Source organism: Erpetoichthys calabaricus, chromosome 13, assembly GCF_900747795.2.
Source record: "Erpetoichthys calabaricus chromosome 13, fErpCal1.3, whole genome shotgun sequence".
Taxonomy (NCBI): Eukaryota; Metazoa; Chordata; class Cladistia; order Polypteriformes; family Polypteridae; genus Erpetoichthys; species Erpetoichthys calabaricus.
In genome coordinates this window covers 130,779,985-130,798,068 of record NC_041406.2, presented here as the reverse complement: position 1 = coordinate 130,798,068, position 18,084 = coordinate 130,779,985, and positions in this window count along the sequence as shown.

Below are 18,084 nucleotides of genomic sequence, written 5' to 3'. Positions count from 1 at the left end.
AATCATGAATAATTTAGATTGAATGCATTATTGCCAAGTATTAAAATTACATAACGCTCTAAAAAACACAGCAGAAGTGTTTCCTTTACAACTGCTCCAGCATTACAAAACTATTTGACTGTACCCACCAATAAAATGAGCATTAAACATAAGACAAACACCTAAAATATAAAGAAGCACCACTATCAAAATGTGTGCCGTCAATATTATGTTAATAATAATAATAATAATAATAAATAATAATAATGCATTTTATTTATAGGGGCACTTTACATTAGCAGGAAATCTCAAAGTGCAATATAAAAAGTTTAAACAAAGGCAGGGCAAGATAAAAACAGAGATGAAACAACAATAATTATAGCATTCTTGTTAATATGCTTTCCTAAATAGAAATGTCTTTAGCTGTTTTTTAAAACAGCCCACAATCTGCTGTGTTCTCAGGCTCTCAGGTAGGGCATTCCAGAGCCGTGGAGCAGCGGCTGCAAAGGCTTGGTCACCCATTGTATGAAGTTTGGTCACAGGGGGGCAAAGGCGGTGGGTATTTGTAAAACGGAGGTTTCTTGTAGTGGATTGTAATAAAAGGAGTTCTTTAAGATATTATGGAACATTTTCATGGATACACTGGTGAGTAAACAAACAGAGTTTGTATTCGATACGGAGATGGATAGGGAGCCAATGAAGTGACCGAAGGATTGGTGAGATATGTTCATATTTCTGCACCCTCATCATATATAATATATCATATATCATCATAATAATTTGAGAATATCCTGACACGGCAATTTTTTTTGATCGGTGAGTTCACTCAGTTGAAAATAACAAAAAGCAATATTTTTAAAAATGATTTATATTGGTAAAAAACAGTTCGGGGCATGATGTTTCTATTGTTATTTTGAAACAAAAGCTACACATGAACTTTGATTTAGGAGTCATTTACTTTGATTCTTATTCTAAATTCTAGGAAAGTCATATTTCGTTTATTGGCTGAGTTGGAGATGTCTTCTTAGCCAAACAAACTGCATTGAAAAATCTGCCCCCATTCTTGCATCCACAGACACCTAGTTATCCCTATCCATTCATTCTCTCTATATCTTTTAATTTATCAATAATGTGATCCTAAACTTTATTCTTCGAGAATTCTTTGTTGAAATGCATACTGTATATACATCGTCACGCATATGCATCGGAGGACCTCCTCGCAGGCTCAGTTGAGGTGGCCACGGTTCTCCACAGTGCTGAGAAGGAGGTGTCATTTGCTGTTTCAAGCGACCCGCTGGACAGAACTTCACTAGATATGACTAGGCTACTCAGCCCACCTTGTGAATAACTGCCTGAGTTTTAACGGATTATGGGACTGACACCAAGAGCAATTGTCTTCTTTTGTTTTCTGTTTTTGTCATTAGACAATAAAAGGAACAGACCAGTAGGCTCCTCAAAATTCCTTGGAGTCTTGGAACTGTTCCTGCATCTGGCCACAACATAAATGCCTTTCCTTCAATATGAAACCAAATAACACCTTAATCCCAATTTTTTTTTATGCTACATACAGAAATCCTTACTTTAAATACAAACTGTGCCATTCAACGCTAACCTTTGTGTTATTCAATTAACTCCCTTAAAACCATAGCATACTGTATAGTGCAAGAGAAGAGCACCCCCCAGCAAAGCTCTTTTCTTTTTTGTCATTTCTCCCTTCTCCTCTTACCTTTGCCCCTGCTGTCCTTTAGACTAATGGATCTTCTGGCATGAAGTGGATTCAGACTCCCTCCAGGGCTCATTTCAGGGCCAAATTCAGGTTCTTTTTGGCTCCAGTGATATCTGGATAAAAACTGACTAGCAGTTCATGGTGTCCCTGAAGAATACGGATTAACTTCCTATGTTCTTATTCGTCTTTGGAGAAAGAAACACTTTAGCTGCTGTGATTTGAGCAGTAAAATATGAAGGGTTTTAAAATAAGGAAAATAAGGGTTTCTTAGGGGAGGGTGTGTCTTAGTTATTATATTTCATAAATCGGGTACTGCTGTTTCACGTTACATCAGAGCTCATATCCAAGTGATATTCACAGTGCTAAATTCATTGTGCCATTCCATCTCCCTTTGTATTTTGTGTGTTCTTAAAAACATTCAGAGCAGGGCTGTTAAACTTTTGGAGGCTGCAGGTTTTCCTTTCAGGCAGGCAGCTCATTACTGCTAACACAATTTCTGGCTTAGTTTTAGTTCACATACATGTTAAGATTCGGACCCTTAATTGTTTCTTTGACTCTTAAACAACTGCATTCAGAGTCTTTAATTGGTTCTTTCATTCAGCTGCCAACTAAAATGAAATGAGAATTCAATTTTTATTAATCATATTACCAATTATAAAGCACTCTTATATATGCCATACCACAGTTACAAATACAGTATAGTATGAAAAATGAAATGCAGAATAAACAGAAAATGTAATGATGAAACAAACAAAAATCATGAAACATATACAACACATATTCTTACAGGATGGGTTTAAATACAAATTTAAACTAACCCAGATCAGCCACATACTGATATAGAGATGTATCTGATGCTTTAATATGTAGGCCCTAACTAGTTACTCAGATCGCCACTTCCACCAGAACATCTGACTTTACTTCACTTGAAATTGTTTGTATATGGTGGCCAGACATTTTATTTCAAATTGAGTTGCAGCAAAAATTCAGTTCTGATATGCCTTTACATTGTGTCTATGTGTTATGAGCCAAAGTAAAAATAAATTGGGACAATAAGCATTCTAAAAATTGTGGCTGCAGGTCTGAAACTAACAAGGCTGTTGACAATTGTCAAAGTCATATAATATCTGGTTAAAACAAATGTTTGAAATGAATTAAAGCTGAAAAAATTGAAGGATTGAAAAATGTTAATCTGCTTAGAAAAAGAAAACGTGCAATATCAATAATGTCTGACATGGAAGAATGAGAGCTCTAATGAGAGCTATATTAATAAATAACATGTTAAATTAACATTAAGAACAGACTTTTAATTAATAAACATTCTGGGGGGAAAGCATCAGGCAATTGCTGCCTTTCAGCACACAAATAATTTAGAAAAATGGACGATGGTTTTCCTATTACACATAGCAGTTTATTCTTTTCTTGATTTTTAACCACAACTGCTTTTTTTACAGGATCAAAAAAGGCCATATCCTATAAAGGGAACTTTGTGCAAAAGGTAGGAACTATGCTTGGAAAGGTACCAGTCCTTTAAAATTATTTAATTTGTTTACCTATTTAATTAGAAAATTAGAACAATCTAGACAAGAACAGGCCATTCAGCCCAACAAAGCTTGTCAGTCCTATCCACTTAACTCTTTAAAAAAAACATCAAGTCGAGATTTGAAAGTCTACCACACTACTTGGTAGCTCATTCCAAATGTTTATGGTTCTCTGTGTCGAGAAAAACTTCCTAATGTTTGTGCGAAATTTACCCTTAACAAGTGATAAACTCATTTCAAAGCAACAGTCTCAATCCACTGTACTAATTTTAAATAATAATTTGAAATGCTTAAATCATGTCTTCTCATAACCACCATTACTCTGATACAGGTCCATCTTTGTCTCATCTGTTCACAAGACCTTTATCCAGAATTCTGCAGGCTCTTTTAAGAACTTTTTCACAGTTCTGGCCATCCTGTTTTGGTGGCTACCTAGTGGATTGCATCTTGCAATGTGTCCTAAGTGGTATTTCTGTTCGTAAGGTCTTCTGTAGATAGTCATCTCTGACACACACACACATCTGCCTTCTGAAGACTGTTTCTGATTTGGGGCTTTCTCTTTACCATAGTGAGGATTCTTCTGTCATCAACTGTGGAGGTCTTCTTTGGTCTACCAGGACCTCTGTGATTTCTGAGTTCACAAGTGCATTTCTTCTTCTTACTGATATTCTAGACTGTTTTAGATTTGTTTTAGATAACCCTAAGGTTTTACCGATGTCATAAATGGTTTTATTTTTGTTTTTCAGCCTCATAATGGCTTCTTTAGCTTTTATTGGCACAGCTGTCCTAATGTTGCACAAAGACAACTACTATCTCCAAATGATAGAAGCAAACTAAGGTATCTTATGAAGCCATGAACCCCACCTGAGTAATCACAAAACCCTGTGATAACAATTGTCCCACACATTAAGGTGCCGCGAAATGGAAGAACCATGGGCACCAAGTGTTGACCCTTAAATACCCTTAAAATAAAGTCTACAATGGGCACATCTGAATTGTTTGATTTGTACATTTAAACTGTGGAGCAGAAGGGTAAATCATGGAAAAAAGTGTTTTTGTCCCAAACATTATGGAGGGCATGTAAATGTAAGCATGCCTGCACACTGTGGAAAAATAATGTAGGATCTTAATCCACAAAATTATTTATACTTAAATAGGAAACGATATGTGACGATATGTGACTAAGATAAAGTAAAATGGACAAAAAATTGAAATGAACATGAAAAAGCAAAATTCCAGTGTACAAAATCTGCATCAGCCCTTGGTCAACTGCTCATCCGTCCTCTCTCTTTGGACACTCCAGCAATGCACCACAGTGCAGGTGAAATATCACAGACTGGAAAAATAAAAAAAGGTCAGGCACTGATCATGACCCATTCACTATGAAATTCCATTTAAAGGTCATTAATGATCAAAATGGCAGTGATATTGAGAAGGTAAAGACAATGGGAAATCAAAACCAAAAAATAACATGACAGAAGTCAAACTCAATACTTCTTACTGTCTATGTACTGTATTTCCCTTTCTCCTAAATTAACTACAGTTCTAGAGATAAGATTATTAATTTTTCCTTTTATTTTCCTAAAGTTCTGCACTTTAACATAGCTGTGACATGAGTATCATATGATTGTGACATAATTACAATTAACAGGCATTCATCTACACTCATTTATGTAAGAGTTGCTTGCAGGTAGGAGCCTAAATTCAAAACTTTTTTAAACATAAATCATTTGTTCATGAATTGGTGTGCTGTATCGTGTCTTGCCATAAGCGCTAGTACTTTGATGTTTTTATTACACCTTGTCTGAAATGTGTATTTCTGCTGATGATCCATCCACCCATCCATATTTTTGTGTAGTCTACTGTAGGCTTGTGGACTCCTGCTGGCAATATAGCGGCTCATAAACGGACGGAGGTGCACATGAAAATGCATCTTCATTAGGAGCTACAACTCCAGAACATTGGCAGTTATAAATGTTTGTGTTCATTATAAATTGCCTGTCTCAAAAGCCATAATTAACTTGTAATAAGAAAGTAGCTATTATCAGCCGTAATTTACAGTATATTTCACCCAGTGTTATTTAAAAGATTAAATACCTTCTATGTGATTTAGAAATAAGATGTCTTCAGAATAACATATTTAAAAATATAAAGTTTCCATTCCAATTTTTTTTTATTGTATCCCAGAATTACAGTATTAGGCATAGCCCATTCACAGCAACTATAAGCAAATAACTGTGGTTCCAGGTAACCTAATCAGTTTTAATAACTGAATATAAGATGCATAATGTGCAATTCACATACATTCACATTAACTTTTTATCTTTGTATTTCACTGATATCTATCTAGTGCTAAACCATAAAAATGAAAAAAGGTACACTGACGGCTGACTTCAGATGCAATTAAGATGAGGGAATAAAAGAATTCCCAGCTGCCTAGCCACATAAAGATCTGTGGACGTTTTGATTATCATCCCAAGTGAGGAGAAGAAGTTAAAAAAGAAAATTGCCTGCTACACCACTACCATAAAAATATATAATGTGATACCAAGTGAGCTGATGTACAGTATTAGCTCAAAATATATTATGCCAATTCTACATTTCATTTCTTAAGTAGGTAATGATTGCACAGACTTCAGTAACTGTTATAAAAGAAGATGGATGCAGTGTAATTTAAATAAAATCATGCTTCTGAAAATGACCACATTTGCATTTATTCATTCATTACTTTTGTGAACTCTGCTTGTTCTCTTACAGGCTTTCCGCACACCCAGAGGCAGCACAGAACACAATTCAGTCCATTAAAGGGAACCCTTCTGTAGGGTCAGCATAAAGTCGCAATTCATAAAGAAAGCCTGCACACATATGATGAGAACATGTACTCCACAGGGCTTACACTCGAGCCTAGAGCTCTGGAGTTGGGAACTGGGCTAACCACTATGCTGCTATGCCATCCTTTTCTTAATGGAGTGAATACTTTTTTGGATGTAAATTCAAACATTCTTCAGAAGGATAAATGGCAGATTGTTTACCTGTGTAATTTATTTCAGTGAAGAAAGTTAGAGCTGGCCATGTTACTAGTTTCTGTATTATCTATATGGTCAGACAACTTTTGCAATAAATGATCACAGCTCTCAGAATATCAGACATTGCATTCAGTAATTGAAAGCTGCTTTATTTCAAATTTAATTGTATTTTCTTTTTTTTCAAAATTTGGGTTAACTGCTGAATAACTGCTTATTTTTCATTACCATGGAATCCTGGAAATTGTTGCAATGTCATATATTCTTGAAAGAAATGCGGAAACTGATGAGAGCTGTTTAGAAGCAGAGCATCCCTGTAGAATGGAGAAGAGCAGTAGCTCTCTACATTCCAAAAGAGCAAAGCCTGGCGACCATCAACTAGTTCAGGAGGATAGCTCTGCTGAATGTGGAGGGAAAGATTTTCTTTTGGTAGTGGCAAGGTGGCTGTCCAGCTTCCCATTAGGCAATAAGTACTTAGAAACAATCAAAAAGCAGGGGTTTCTGGTTTTCCTGTTTGCGTGGAACATGTGCCTATGATTTAGAAGATTCAAAGAGCAAGGAAAGAAAAGACAGACCACCATTTAGTCTGGTTAGATCTGGAGAACAAATTTGACTTAGTTGTCCATTAGTTCATTAGTTTTGCCTTGGAGTTCCTACATGTACCTTCTGCATCAGAAATCCCATTGAAAGCTATTAGGTAGGCCTGAAGCTTTGCTATGCAGATAGGGATTATACATCAGATTGGCAGCATCTTGACAAGGGATAGCAATTGATTTTAAATCCCACCCATTCTGTTTACAACAGCCTTTGAAATGCTCCATATAGGAGCAAGAAAAAAACGACCCATGGGATGAGCCAGAGGCTACCAGGATTACAGTGGGATATGGATGATGTTACAAACCTTCTGCAAACTGATAGTTTTGTGTAGGAGACTTAAGGATCCCAGTGTTGGCAGAATTACCCACCAGAAGCCTGGGGAGGGCCACATGGGGGTGAATCAGGTGAAGGGGGGGAGCTGCACAGGATAGACAACTATGAACTGTTACGAAAGCTCAAGATATGGTGTTTACCAGTTACCAGTTTACCACCTACCAAGCGTCTCTTTTGGGCCTTAAAAATGTATGAAATAAAACCAATCACAGTGAAGAAAATGGATGTGGAGGCCTTCAGTTTCATCTGTAAATGGCTAGTCCTGCCCCAATGTCTCTCAGACATGGCACTACTTGGGAGAAATATCTTACAACTCCTGCTGAAGTCCATTTCACTGGGTTACAGGCAGGAGAGCTCCAGATGTGTGGTGAAACTCAAGGAATCAAGTGACCATAGCGTCAGGGATGCCTGTGACAAGATCCAAACTGGACATTTGTGGAAGGCAGAGGAGTGCATACATCAAGCAGTCACAAGGCTGAGGCCCGGAGAGGTGGTGGGAAGAACCCATAACAGAAGGAGCAAACTGGAATGAAGGAGTTAGCCAAGTTGTGGTCAACAGCATCTGTAAAAGAGAGGAGGTACATGGTTAGCCAGAAGGTGAAGGGCTGGTAGACCACATAGAGTGTATTCTGGCCAGCTCAATGGGATGATCAGACCTTTGGAAGATGCCTCAATGAAGGATTAATTTCCTAATATGGGCTACTTTTGACACACTTCCAGACCCTGCCAACTTAACCCATTGATGTGGCATGGAGGAGTTGAGCGCTTTATGGTGAGGTGGAAGCAAGCTTGCAAAACATCTTGTCTGGGACTGTGGCATTATTAGGGGAGTTTCTCAAACATTCAGCCCCATGATCTCAGGCATCCAGCCTCCACTCTATGTCTGTGGGACAACTCCTTGGAGCAACTCCCTCCTCCTCTCTGACTCTGCAGGATGTACAATCACTGCATGGGGTACCCCACCCTGGTCTTCCATCTAACATACTTGTAGGAATAATTATCTGGGGGTTGTGGTGGTCCAGGTTGGATCCACACTCCCTGGACACTTCCTGGAACCTCTTGAACTGAGAACCATTGATAGTCATAAACCAAGATGAGCTAGGAAAATAAGGACACACACATTGCAGTGCAAAAGATCATCAATAAATAATCCATAAACACAAAGTGGAACATGGAGGTTAAAATCCAATAAATAAGATAATAAAAATGAGGTTAAAATCCCAGACAGAATATGTCCTTTATAAAGTCAACTAGCACCTGTGCAGCATTCTAAAAACTCACGTCTCCTCCACTTACCCAAATGGGATCACAGCAGCCAGAATAGATGTTTCCAACAGTCCCAGTCAAACTTATGTGGCTTGGGTCCCCTGCCAGACCCAGGCTATTGGCAGGGTGCCGAACTGAGCCTTGCTTCTCTGACTTCCACTGCTGCTCCTTGGCCTTATGTGGGAGCCCCAGTGGAACAGCTGGTCACTCCTGCTCCCCACAAATCACTCAGCTGGAGAAACCCCTAACCCTCAAGTGCTGGCAGTACACTGCTGTGGGGGTCATCTTTCCAACTGCCTGCTTCCATCCCCTTGCCTGGCCTCCTCCGCAATCCTGCCCCTTGTAAACATCCATTTCTTCTCTTTCTCTTTTTTATGTTCCCTTTCTGATTCTGATCATTCTTGGATCTGATTCCCACTTCTATGCTGTTGGTGTCAGACCAGGTGCTGAGAAGGCTGGTAGAAATTGTGCAGCCAGTGAGAGTTAGCGTAAAAAGAAAGGTCCTCAGACCTAGAAAAAACAATTGATTCAATTTGTGCCTTCACATGTATCAGCAAAGAGAACTGCCACACATTGGAGTAGTTTAATCTTGGCCCCAAGAAAGGACTGAAAGTAGGCTTAAACCAACAGATTAGGTTTCCCACTGAGACTGGTTCAACAGCCTTAAGACCCAACACTGTCATCTAGTCAGTGCAAAAATAGGAAGGCATGTTGGTGGAACAAACAGTCCCCTGTGAAGAAAACATGGAGACAGCCTATAAAGGAAGAAGCTTAGTGGACCTTTCAACTAGAAGTATCTCGAGGGACATTGGACTGTCAGGAGGCAAACTATGGAAGGCACTAAAAGAAATGACAGAAGAGATAGAGAAAGCCAGTTTCTGGGTTTGGCTAAGGAGGAAGGATCAAGGCTGTGGTACCAATGAATCTGAGTGGGGTGGTATGAAGCAACACTGGCATAACAGTTGCAGGGGGATGCAGTGGGTGACAGAGAGATGTCCCCAACCACTGCCCCACCACCCAGAGATGAAGTAATACTGGCATGCAGTTGCTGGAAGGTGACAAGAAGATGTCCATGACATTGCCCCACCACCCAGACATACTCTGGGATTAAAGGAGTGAAACAACAGAGAAGGGTGACTCTCAGCAGATGACCCTGCAGCTAGTTATATGGTACTTGTAAAAGTGTTACTGGTAGCAATGAGCAGGATAAACATCTACCTGTGTTCTAAATTTGTGATTTCATATTGAAAGCTTCTGAAATTTAACCTAGATAATTTCATTGAATATATGGCAGTGTTTCCATCATTTTGTTCTTGACTTTCTGTTTTTGAATATTATGTATTCATTAATAATGCACAGAACTGACATTTCCTAGATTCTGCTATTTGTTTTTTTTTATAGTCCCATTAAGCTAAATTACTTCTGTGCTTTCAATTACTTTAACATTTCTCTATTTTCTTCAGATGCCAAGTTATTGGCTTTGGTTATAATTATTACTATCATGTCTCATGCCTGTCAGATCTGGTTTGGGCTCTGCTGCTCGCTCTTCATTTTTCCTGCTGTCCACCATAATCTCTTTTGTCTGTGTTTTGTTGCTATGCAGCATTAAATTTGTAGCAGTGACATCACAGGAGACAAAGGTAAGATAAAATGGGAAGTTTTAATGGTGCCATTGCTCTGGCATTGTGCACCTTTGTGCCTCTGAAACAAACCCAGTTCTGGAGATATTTTATGTTCTTGTGCCTACTGTAAGTCTTCTGATTTTGAACTTTTTGTCTTTTTTCTGGTTTGTACTTTTTTGTGTAGTGATTTGGGATATTTGTGCCGGTGCTTACCTGTCTTTGATTCCAGCGTTCTGTCTGTACTCTAGATTACGGTTTACAGACACGGACTTTGCCCAGGTTTACATCTTACATCTCAATAGCCATGCTTTGCTGGGTAGATATTATTTTCTGGCAAATGAAAAGGAGGGAAACCTGAGATGTGGTTGTGAACAAACAGGAAAAACAAGAAACCCAGAAATAAACAAAAGCCAAATTTCAAAGCCAATGCATAAAATACATCTGTAGTCAAACCACTGGCTGTTGTTCCTAAGCCTTCATCAAATCAACAATGATAGAAATTTGAAAACTAATGGGCAGAAAGCCTAGTGCTCCACTATGTTAAACAAATAACATGGATGACACAACTCCTGTTACCAGCAACAGCAAACAATATGACTCAGGTCAACTCAATGTCAACATCAAAACAACACTAACATATAATAATCACAAGGAAAAATAACTTAACATAATAAATGAGCTAGAATGAACCAGCAGGATTTCAAACAGGTTACAACAATAGCCCACTGTGCTACAGTGGTGCAGCTCACCTTCTCCGAGAGGAACAATTCCGAGGGGCTGCAATGGAAGTGTGTCTGTCTCGCTGGTTGCTCTTGCCATAATGCTAGAGCCTTGCCATATCTAAGCTCCCACTATTTAGTTCATCTGTCTTTCCTCTCATGTGACTGCTACATAATTGGTGTTGCATAGCAACAAACAGAACTAAGAGTGAGGAAAACAGAAGACAAAAAGGATGGACTCGGGTGGAGTTATAGCCCAATTTGTAATGGTCTGTCCTGCTCTGCACTCCCTGTTCTTTATAGAATCCCCACCTAATCTGTGTCATACACTGTAGGAGCCATTTGGATCATGTTAAATTGATAGAAGTATTTTCTTAGTTATGTTAAATGTTTGCCTGTAAATTAATGCAGAGCTTAAGCGTGTGCAGAAGGAACTCCGAGTCCAGCTCAGGGTGGCAAAGGAGCAGTACAGGAGAAAGCTGGAGTAGAAGTTGCAGAATAACAGCATGAAGGAAGTGTGGGATGGGATGAAGATCACCACTGGCTGCAGCTTGAAGCGGGGTGCCACCATTGAGAGAGACGTGGAGAGAGCAAACCAGATGAACAATTTCTTTTAACTGGTTTGACCACCCTAATCTACTCTCACCTCGGAGTACTGCACCCTCCACCCATCCTTCTGCTGACACCATCATAGGAGAGAGTTTCCCCCCCTCCATAATTACAACAGCCCAGGTAAGCAGAGAGCTGAGGAGACTTCGTGACAGAAAAGCAGTGGGTCCAGATGGAGTATCGTCACGACTGCTGAAGGCCTGTGCGTTGGAGCTGGGGAGTCCTCAGCTCCTGAGCCTGGAACAGGGGAGAGTCCCGAGGCTTTGGAAAACATCTTGCATCACCCCAGTCCCAAAGGTATCACGTCCTAGTGAGCGGAATGACTTCCGACCTGTCGCTCTGACGTCACATGTGATGAAGACCATGGAGCAGCTGCTGCTTCACCACCAGAGGCCACAGGTCCGCCACGTCTTCGATCCTCTGCAGTTCGCATACCAGGAGAAGTTGGAGCGGAGGATGCCATCATCTACATGCTACACTGATCCCTCTCCCACTTGAACAGAGGCAGTGGTGCAGTAAGAATTATGTTTCTGGACTTCTCTAGCACCTTCAACACCATCCAACCTCTGCTCCTTAGGGACAAGCTGACAGAGATGGGAGTAGATTCATACCTGGTGGCATGGATCGTGGACTATCTTACAGACAGACCTCAGTATGTGCGTCTCAGGAACTGCAGGTCTGACATTGTAGTCAGCAACACAGGAGCACCGCAAGGGACTGTACTTTCTCCAGTCCTGTTCAGCCTATATACATTGGACTTCCAATATAACTCGGAGTAAACGTTAACATTATACAAAGTTATTGTCTGTTTTACCTGCATTTTTTATCACTCGTTAATTTAATATTGTTTTTTATCAGTATGCTTCTGCTGGAGTATGTGAATTTCCCCTTGGGATTAATAAAGTATCTATCTATCTATCTATCTATCTATCTATCTATCTATCTATCTATCTATCTATCTATCTATCTATCTATCTATCTATCTATCTATCTATCTATCTATCTATCTATCTATCTATCTATCTATCTATCTATCTATCTAGTACATGGGAGGTTCTTATAACCCCCACAAGGTGAATTAAAATGGAATATTCTAATTATTTCTTGTCCCTCTGATTGCAGATTAGTCTTAGTTAGTGACCTGCCCTGCTGTGTGTAAGGCATGGAGGGCACATTGTTTCAAACTGTGCCATAACGTGCTCAGTGGTATGTGCAGAGCCGTACATTTACAACATACTGAATATGAAGTAAAGCACAGAGAAATAACTCATCCTTAATTGTAGAAACAATTAAAATTTAACAATAAGAAACATTTTTATTTTCTTTGCCTTTTATTCTACGTGTGTAACAACTTTTCTCTATCTTTGTGTGGACTGTTTGCTTTGAAATCTCACTAAACCTTTTTAAAACAAACTTTTTTGGATTAAAAGATTTCTTTTGGTACTCGTTTGGCTCATGCTTTATCCTGCCTTACCCACCAGCAGCTACATACACCTTTAAAAAACATACAAGCTCTGTTGGTTTAGATGTTATTTGCACATGTCCAATGTGTTACTTAGTGGAACCTCAATGCTCCTTGAACTTCTGATCCTTTTTCACATGCACCATTAACATAAGATGACAATGGCAAAGGGGCAGAAAGCTGGACAGCAAAACTAACAATAAAAATTCCAAACCTGGTGGGAATATATAATGGCAATTGGAGATGATTTTAATTCTGAAATTGTGGCAGGTCACTTCCACAACATAGACACCCCTAAACCTGAATTCATGCCAATGTTTACTCAAAGCTTTCCATGAAAATAACATTTCCAGAGGAAAATCCAAGCAAAAAACATATTCTACAACAAATATATTCATAAGAAAACTATTATCTTGCCGACTAGAAATGGGAGGAGAACGCCATAATCTAGAACAAAAATGTGCGGGCTTCAAAAAGATTGGACTAATTTAAATCCATGCAGCATGGCACAGTCAGTAGAGCAGATGATTGTATTTTCATCTCTGCTCAAAACAGAACTTAATCTCCATCGGTGATGTTAACCTCTCTTTGAGAGCAGGATTACCTGTGAGCATGAAGGACTTGATCAAGCTGCAGGTGGCAAAAGTGGCTGGCGACACAGGGCTTCATATCAATGAGACTGAGGACAAAGATCGAAGTAGATCATGCAGGTAACTGAGTAGCAAGTTAAAAACTGATTAAAATGTCTAACCCAAACTGGGCAAAAACAGACAGAGCAGCTCTGCAAAAATGTGACGAATCAATTTGAAATAAGTGGTGCAAAGGCACAAGTATTAAATAAAAAGACAAGAAAGAGCACAAGAACATGAAAGACTCATTGACAGAAAAAAATCTGGAAACTTTTTTAAAAATACCAAAGGACAAACAAAATGGTGTAAGGTGGCTGCCAGGTATGACCAGGGACAAAACACACAGTACATAGTAGATGTTACCTGTGAAAAACTTCATGTTTGAAATGAAAGCACAAATAAATCTTCAGAGGCAAAAAGTAAATGTACTTAAGTAGCTTGTTCAAAGTCCGAACCTGAAAATGTGTGAATTTGTGTTGCAATTTGAAAATGTTGGTCCACACTTCTCTGCTAGAAATGTAATTCATAGGCTTGTCTCTAATGTTTTTAATGATTGTGACACAGTGGAGTTTAAATCACAAGGCTGTCAGGTCAATCCCCCACTTCTGACTCCTTTTTTTTAGGACATTAGTACAATGTTGATGAAAACAGGCCTGGGAGTGTCTGGGTTAGCTCCACCGTCCTTGACAGCTTTTGGAAGTCACTTGAACCTGGATCCTTCAACATGTTCTCAAGTGCTTTTACTTACACAAAAAAAAAGACGAAAAACAGTGCAGTGTTCTTTCATAAATAAATAATCCATGATATAAATATGTGAACTGATGTAGGCTAAAATGTTAAATAAATAACAATAAATATACCCATAAAAAAAGGTTAGAATAAAGGCAGAATCCATCCATCCATCCATTTTCCAACCCGCTGAATCCGAACACAGGGTCACGGGGGTCTGCTGGAGCCAATCCCAGCCAACACAGGGCACAAGGCAGGGAACCAATCCTGGGCAGGGTGCCAATCCACCACAGAGGCAGAATCTTATTTAAAAAAAAAAAAAAAAACATGAGCCCCAATGCATTTTTCTAAAATGATGACCTTGCAGGACGAGGAGACACCGCAAATGGCTCCAGTCAGCCATTACAATCTGGCTCACATCCCTCACTACCATTCTCGGGCCTTACATAGGGGCACCTGAGAAATCTGCTCCTACTCTCACTGCTTTTCCTCAGCGTCTATGGAAGCCTGTGTCACTCCTGCTCTGTGAAGTGTTCAGCAGGAGTGACCCTCTTCAGCCCCATCGAGCACTGGCCACTTTCTCCTCTTCCTGTGGCTCACTCCCAAACGCCTGCCCCCATCCCAAGCAGCACGACTCAATCCTGCCAATCACTTTCTTTTCTTTATCTTCCATTCCTTTTTCTGTCCTTTTTTCTTTCCGCTGTCATCTTTTTACTGTTCAGGCACCCTCTTATGCACTGATCGGGTGCAGGTGCTACAATCATCTTCTCCGAGGTGTGAATGAAGCACTTGACCATTTGCACGTGAATGCACAATCAGCCAAGCATCCCAATCAACCTCGGAGCAGCACATGCATATCCCACGTGCACCTGCAACTGCTTGGAACATGTGCAGCACCATTACCTCTCTCATCACAAGGTCATTCAGTCCAACATAGCTCACCAGTCCTAGCCACGTAATTCTTCCAAAAAACATCAAGCCTAGTTTTTAAGGTCCCTAAAGCCCTACTGTCTACCACACTACTTGATAGCTTATTCCAAGAGTCTATGGCTCTCTGTGTAAAGAAATACTTCCTAATGTTTTGCACTACTAGGGTGTTGTACCGTGTTAGCAATTATGGATGTAGCGAGAAGTGGGGCCTGAGTGGCCTCGAAAGCTTGCATATTGTAAACTTTTTTCCTCCAACAATTGCATTTTAGGTAGATTGGTACATTGTGACTATGTGTGATGGCGTTGTTGAGTTTCTTCTACAATGGACTAATGCCCATTCCAGGTTTGGTTCCTGCATCCTGTGTAAAATCCTGAGTTAGATTAGGTGGTTTACGAATGTTATATTATGCTCTAGAGATATTATTTACATCACCCTGGCTTAACTGCTGATTTGTGATGATGTGTGGATCAGTTCACTGATAAACGTTTTCTTTCATGGATCATAAAGAAAGCAGCAAATGGAAAATGTCTCATGTAGACTCAACTGAGTGAACTTTCCAATGTCAGGTGGTGAGCACTGCAACATTTTGTATATAATCTAGGATAATAAAACTATAAAAAGCAGGAGCATCGTCAGTCTTTAATGGTCTAGTTAGAATTCACAGATCAAATGTTCTTTATTGACATGTACCTTAATTGCAGTTGCTAACATTATATTCAATGGCAGCAATCCCGTATTCTCTATAAAAGTTCTGCTTTAGCTGATAACATCAAACTCACATCTCCAACCATTCTGGCCAATGTCTGACATTGTGCCAGCTGGCTCTGTACTTAAATGACTATAACTATTATTTTATTGTGTCCTGAGTGCAGTAGTTAATCATAAGGCAGTAGAAAGCAAAGTTATTCAGTTGAAACTTTTAATTTGGTGCTCTGGTGGTTTTGTGGCCATTGTCTTGCAGGATGACATTGATGACAGAGGGATTTGAAAGTCACGTAAAGGGCTGGCGGCTCTTAGTCATTTTTCTGCCAAGCAAGTGATCTTCACAAGAAGTATAATCTTTTGTTTTTTTCTTTCAGTTCTGTGACCATTACAACCACTCCTTTCCATCAACTCATATTTGAAAGCAAACTAAGATTAATATTTTATTTGGGTTTGCTGTTTCTTAAACCATTAATTCCAGCAAATGTGTCAGTAAAGAGTGTGGGGTAAACAACAGTCATGAGATTGGAGTTACCGCAAGACTTGGCTCACATGACATATATAGAACCTCTATTTTTGTCAGTTTGAAACAGGGGGAGATCTACCATCTGGGCATTCTGGTTGGATGGCTAGTGACCATTGAAGGAAAGAGGTCTTTTCAACATTTCACTGCCCCCCACCACCCCCACTTGATGAAGCAGTCAAGGGAGAAACACCATGCTGCATTTGATGACCTGGTGTTCGCACACTACATTGTTAAAAGTATGTTCAACTCTGTGTTAAGGAAGTAGGTCACCCAATAGCCTGTGGAAATTTTAATCTGGCCTTGTTTTAAAAGATATTGTCAGTACCTGAAATATGTAGAGCTTTGGAGTTGCAATGAGCTGGACAGCAAGGGCCTCATGCATAATGCTGTGTGTAGAATTCACACTAAAATATGGTGTACAGACAAAAGCGGAAATGTGCATACGCACAAAAAAATCCAGATGCATGAATCTATGTGTATGCCAACTTTCACGTTCTTCTACTCCATAAATCCCGGTCAGCGTGAAAAGTAACGCACATGCACGCACCTGCTGCCACTCCCCAACTCCTCTCAGAATTACGCCTCTTTGAATATGCAAATCAATAGAAATAGCTCTTAAGCTCAGTGTTCTATGAGAAGACAATGGCAAAAGCACGGGAGAAATAGAAGAATTTCAGTGAATGTCAAGTGGGGGCAAGGAAAAACATATTATTTGTTGGTTTAAGCAGTGATATAAACAACAAAAGGAAGTTGATCAAGTAACAAGGTGGTGGAGAAACTTGAAGGTTCAAGTCCAGAAAGTCTTAAAGTGTGCAGAATAAATAAGAAGTGGTTAGATATCAAAGTTGGCGTGCAAAGGCGAGTCGTAGCCCACCATCTGAGTGTCATATGGAAGCGTATTAGGGTACAGAGAAAAGAAAAACAAAATAGGGACACAGTTGAAAAAAATGTCCATATGTCAATTTTAATCTCGAAATGTTCACTTTAATCACGTAGTTTATTCTGTCATCAAAGTAGAACATCATAAACTTCATCTTAAAATCGTTTAATTTACTAGTTTCTCAGATCCCATCATAACTAAAGTAGCACGTTAAATGCTTCTTTCTATGTGTTCTTTTATGTGCTCTATTTGTGTGAATCACTAAAGTACTTCTTTCTCTTCCACCGCCAGGACACAGAATACATTACATTTATGATAATACAGCTCTCTGAACAACTTAAATATTAAGATTCATTCATCCATTTTACAACCCGCTATATCCTAACTACAGGGTCACGGGGGTCTGCTGGAGCCAATCCCAGCCAACACAAGGCGCAAGGCAGGAAACAAACACCAGGCAGGGCACCAGCCCACCGTTGAGTGAACACGCACACACACACACACACACACACACACACACACACACACACACACACACACACACACACACACACTAGGGACTATGTCGAATCGCAAGGCAAGAACAATCCCTGAACGGGGCGCCAGCTCATCACTAGCGCTGCGCCACCGTATCCTCACATGTTTAATTATTAACAATATACATTATTTTAATGAAGTTTAAAACTTATCTGTATAATGTAATAAACATGCTTTACTGCATTTCATCTTAAAAATGATATCAAAAGCTCCAAGAAGATAGCGCTTGGAAATCTAAATCGACTTAGAAGCCAGTCGTCATCATATGTAAAT